We start from the raw sequence: 6000 nt of genomic DNA on the forward strand, positions 1-6000 counted from the left end.
AGAAATAGAAGAATTATATACGTAATGAAGTCTATAGTACAAATGTCACCACTTTGCAGTGGTGGGTATACTGTTATTCATTTTATAAAGCCATCATAAGACCTGCAAGTATGAAGTGCTTAAAATATCTGAAAGTGCATAAATAATATTACATTTTTGCAAATAATAAACTCTTAAATGCTAAAGCTACATGTATTTGTTGGTCAAGAGAAGCAAATTAATGTATTCTTAAATTGGCTTGTGAGTTACACGAGGACCAGGGACAACTAAGGTTCAATTCCTGGCTGAGTCAGGAAGGTCAGTGGGTAACTCTAGGTTTGCATTCACTCTCAGCCTTGTCTTAACTTTTCCAAAAATGCATACTTTGGTTTTTGTTATGTTTTTCCTTGTTTGCTAGTGAGATTATTCTCTGAGAAGCAGCTCAGGGAATGATACAATAGAATAAGGCAAAAAGACAATTAGATAACTTTGTAAGCATACCTCTTCAGCATTTGTCCTTCATATAAACTTGCACACAAATACAAAAAGGGTTTGCAGTGAAGAATTTCAATCAGAACAAGTCATTCCTGTATGCAGGGCAAAGAGTTTTCTCTTGCCCAAAGGCAGGGAACACTGTGCAGAAGCTAACTATGAACAATCCAGCCTGTGTTTCCAGAATAAGGGTGATCACAAAGAAATACAGAGATATGTACAAGTCTTCAGAATCCAGTTCCTGAATTTCCACCAATGGTATGCAAACAAGCTGTACATTTTAACAGGCCCAACTAAGCTGATGGTTTGTGCCCAGTTGGGCATTTGGGAATTGCCTGTTGGCCACCATTTCCTGCTGAGGGCATTTGAAGAGTTAGAAGAGTAGGGGCAGTGGAAAAGATTTGATGTCTGAAAATGAGCTGATAGGCTAGAAATAATGGCAGCTTGGAAAAAAGTAAATCAGGTGAAAGAAGTATCTGAGGGAATTGGGCAACAGCAAAATAAAGATGGTCACTATTGTAGCACAGGAAAATAAGAAAAGGATTAGAAAAGTACAAAACTATACTAGTAAGGCTATGTAGCAAAATAGGCCATAATTGCTATAAAAGATTTAAGCATTCAGGAACATGATAACATTAATGCAAAGGGATAAAAAGAAGAGAGAAAATGAGAGAGGGGCCCTCTACACTTCCTCAAGCAATTAATACTCTCACAAGCTTTCAGGTAAGAAACCGTTAAAGCCACTCCAAACATCAGCTCATACAATGGTGATGAGATCAGATTTATTCTGTATTTATTGATTTTTACTAACATTGGAGGTTTATAATTTGTGGTAGTGCATCAGGTAATGCATTTGAATGAATACATTTTTTGAAACTACTTTGAGATTCAGATCTAATCTTCATACTTTTTCTTTTCTCAACAAAGTACAAGGCACCACCATAAAAGCATTATGCCGTCAAGATCCCCATTAATACTGGAGACAGACAAGGCTTATTCTTGACTTATTGTCTATTATGTTACTGCATTGTTCTATGATAAATTACTTTTCTCATAAACCACCAAAACTAGCAGACAAACATACCTCAATCCTATTGCAAGTAGTCCTCAATTTACAACCACAATTAAGCCCAAAATTTCTGTTGCTAAATGAGACTTGTTAAGTGAGTTTTGCCCCATTTTGTAACCTTTCTTGCCACAGTTGTTAAGTGAATCACTGCATTTGTTAAGCTAGCAATAGAGTTGTTAAGTAAATCTGATTTTGCTTGATGGAAGATCACAAAAAGTGTTCACATGATCTAAAGACACTGCAATTTTCATAAATATAATGCAATTGCCAAGTGTCTGAATTTTGAACATGACCATGGAGATGCTGCAGTGGTCATAAGTAGGAAAAACAGTCATAAGTCACTTTTTTCAGTGCTATTGTAACTGAATGGGCACTAAATGAACTGTTATAAGTTGAGCACTACCTGTATATGTGTATGATGCAGTATTACTCTGCAAGTATTAGTCAGTTGTTGGATTTTTATATCATCCCACTGAGCAGGTTAAATTGCTTAAATACCATGCATAGTTTTTTATGCCAGGACCACACACGGAATACACAGAGAATGTGTAATATAAGAGGCTCTGACAATTAAGCAGCATAGCAACCTATTTTCCATAGCAAAAGGGGCTTTTTTAATAATATATTTTATTAATTTTTTTAACATGGTCACCTTAATATTCAGTAAACAGTGTGTTGTCTGGGTTTACATTTAAAAAACATTTGCTAACAATTGGTTTGTATAATAGCTTTACTTGATTTTCTCTTCTTCTCATAATGTTCTCTTTTACCAACCTTAAATTAATACAATTCTTATTGTTTTGATAGATAACAATTGAATATAAATTTTTTCTAATATTTACGCAAATAATAATCACATCAACATAATATTTCTTTTCTAACTAGTAGTAGTAGTAGTAGTAGTAGTAGTAGTAATAATAATAATAATAATAGTAATGAAGTTGGAAAGGTCATTTAGTCCAACCCCTGCTCAGGTAGGAAACCCTATACCATTTCAGAAAAATGGCTGTCCAGTCTCTTCTTAAAAACTTCCAGTGTTGGAGCATTCACCACTTCTGGAGGCAGGTTGTTCCACTGGTTAATTGTTCTAACTAAGGAAGTTTCTCCTTAATTCTAGGTTGCTTCTCTCCTTAATTAGTTTCCATCCATTGCTTCTTGTCCTGCCTTCAGGCGCCTTGGAAAAAAACTTGACTCCCTCTTCTTTGTGGCAGCCCCTGAGATATTGGAATACTGCTATCATGTCCCCCCTCGTCCTTCTCTTCATTAAACTAGACATACCCAATTCCAGCAGCCTTTCCTTATATGCTTTAGCCTCCAGTCTCCTAATCATCTTTGTTGCTCTTCTCTGTACTCTTTCTAGAGTCTCAACTTCTTTTTTTACATTGTGGTGACCAAAACTGGATGCAGTATTCCAAATGTGGCCTTACCAAGGCATTGTAAAGTGGTATTAATATTTCACGTGATCTTGATTCTATCCCTCTGTTAATGCAGCCCAGCACTGTGTTGGCCTTTTTGGCAGCTGCAGCACACTGCTCCGAGGTCCCTCTCACAGTTACTACTATTGAGCAAGGTAACCCCTATACTATACCTGTACATTTGGTTTTTCTTGCTTAAATGTAGAACCTTACTTTTTTCACCATTGAATTTCATTTTGTTAGATAGTGCCCAGTGTTCAAGTCCAGATCCTCCTGTATCCTAAACCTGTCTTCTGGAGTGTTGGCTATTCCTGCCAACTTGGTGTCATCTGCAAATTTGATGATTTCCCTATCTATCTCTTCGACCAAATCGTTGATGAAGATGTTGAGAAGCACTGGGCCCAGAACAGAGCCCTGGGGCACCCCCCTACACACTTCCCTCCATGTAGATGTGGTTCCATTGAGGACCACACGCTGAGTATGGCTGGTCAGCCAGCTACGGATCCATCTGGTGGTGATGCTGTCTAACCCAGGGCTTTTCAACCAGTGGTACGGGTACCACCTGTGGTACATTGGCACCTGGCAGGCGGTATGCAACCATGCTAGAAAAGTGGTAGTGGGGGAGGAGAATGAGCTGAATCGGTGGCAGCACCGCACAAGCCTGAGCGAGAGATGGCTGGAGCTGCAGGGCTCAGCGGAAGCGCCAGGATCAGCGCCAGACTCCAGCTGGAGCTTGGTGCCGATCCTGGTGCTTCCACTGAGCCCTGAAGAAGCACCAATCAGCTGGAAAGCAGCACTGATCCTGGCACTTCTGCTCAGCCCAGAAGAAGCACCAATCAGCTGGAATGTTGCAGCATCTCCAGGGTCTTGAGATTTACATTCAGATGCTTGGCAACTGATTCATGTTTATGACGCTCACAGTGTCCCAGGGTCATGTGAAGTAACCAAACTTGTTGCAACCACCCAGAAGACAAGGAGAATAAAAACCAAATATCCCCCACCCCATCCCCACTTCCAATCCTCAACAGAAATGCTCACAACAATGAAAACCTTGGACAGGAGGAAGAGCACCGCCAGGAAGGCAGGCAGGTGTCTTGCTCAGCTGTGGCTTGGGGGGCACTTTTTTCAGTGCCATTGTAACTTCGAACAGTCACTAAGTGAACTGTTGTAAGTTGAGGACTACCTGTACTTTATCACTTTTACTTTCTTTTTTTTGGTCATCAAGTTTTTGACACCTTGCTAGGCGACTAGTGGTACTCGGATGTTGCCATATCCTAAAAGTAATACAATGGGTGAAAAGGTTGAAAAGCTCTGGTCTAACCCACATTTTTCTATCTTATCAAGTAGTAGGTTGTGATCTACTTTATCAAATGCCTTACTGAAGTCCAAGTAAATTATATCCACAGCATTCCTCTGATCCACTAATTTTGTCACTTGGTCAAAGAATGCGATAAGATTTGTCTGGCATAATCTGTTTATGACAAACCCATGTTGGCTTTTAGTAATGACTTTGTTTGCTCTAGGTGGTCACTGATTTGTTGTTTGATTATCTTTTCCATTCTGGTTGCCTCATCATAGATCCCATTTACAGTTCTTGTTTATATTTGTTTTTCCATATCAAGAAATAAGAGAAGAAAAGAGAAGAAAGAGAGAGAGAGTACTATGACAGCACCAGTTTATTTTTCAAATTATCAAAATAGAAAATTGCCTTTAAAATGAGAATCTTAACCATTCAATTCCAAACTTATCTAAATTTAGGTTTTATATTCATTTCATTTCATTTCTGTATGTTTTGGTACTCCATAAAAGGTTTAAATTGCTCCTTCCGTTAGTAAAAGGGTGGGGCAAAAATCCCACTCCTTCACTTTCAGAGATTTTTTCCTTTTTGTGAATTTTTTTCCCCAGGAAAGTTAATAAGTGGGATAGAGAAAATCGATGATTTTACCCAGATTCAAACACACTGTTTACAATCAGCTTAAAATAGTGCTTTTTGACTTTGGTTGTTTGTACCTTGGGCTAGCTAGACTCTGAAGTTAGGCTAGCCTTTCTCCTGTTGGTTTCTGGAAGGCTTCTCCTGGACTGATTGGGTCGACCGCCGTCCCTCAATGGTCCGCAGGACTTCCTTCCTTCTTTGCTGCCTCTTCAGGGTGGCTTCTGGCCCATTTAGGGTCCCCTAACACAGACATGTCAAACACAAGGCCCGGGGGCCAGATGCGGCCCGCGAAGTGGTTTCATGTGGCCCGCAAAACCATTCTGGAAACAGTGAGGGAATGACCCCCTCTGCCTTGGCTCTGGCCCAGCCTGGCCGGGAGTCAATGTACAATTTTGTGGTGGCCATCTATGCTGAAACGCATTCAGTCTTAGCTCCACAAGGCTATCTGGAAACAGTGAGGAACCTGGAGAACCTTGAGCAGCAGCTTGAGGAAGTGAGGTTGGGCTTAGTGCCATGGGTGCTCAAGGGCCAGGCTGGGCATTTGACTTCTGTTGCCCAGGGCTCCAGGCAGCCTGCACCACCATTCAGTCCCCCCCCCGCATGGCCTGAGAGGAACAGTGAGGCTTCTCCAGTGGACCATGCCTTGGAACTTGCCCTGGTCCCACCCCCTTCTGCCAGAGACCCTCAGATCTATCCTGCTCAGGCCCCCATAGGCACCCTTGACACGAACAATGTAGAGCTGGCCACACCCACCCAGTAGGTCACACCCACTCCATCCACACCCACCCAGTAGGCCACACCCACCCTGGCCAAACCCATTCAGCCCCCTGAGGGCAACCACAATGCTGATGCGGCCCTCAATGAAATTGAGTTTGACACCCCTGCCCTAACAGGAATAAATTCAGCCAATGGGCACAGATCACCGAAATCCCTTGGCTGTTGCACTACTGCACAAGACCGGAAGTCTGACAAAAGGGGCTTTACTGCATTCCAAATCTACTGAGTCCAAGTTAAATATGTTATTTGATGCCCAGTGAAGACCATATAACTCTTTTATACTATAATATATTTTATTTTGACCAACTTTTTCAGTAACATATTTCAATTCTCCT

The sequence above is a fragment of the Crotalus tigris genome, unplaced genomic scaffold (assembly GCF_016545835.1).
Source record: "Crotalus tigris isolate CLP2741 ecotype Arizona unplaced genomic scaffold, ASM1654583v1 scf7180000018940.2059657, whole genome shotgun sequence".
NCBI lineage: Eukaryota > Metazoa > Chordata > Lepidosauria > Squamata > Viperidae > Crotalus > Crotalus tigris.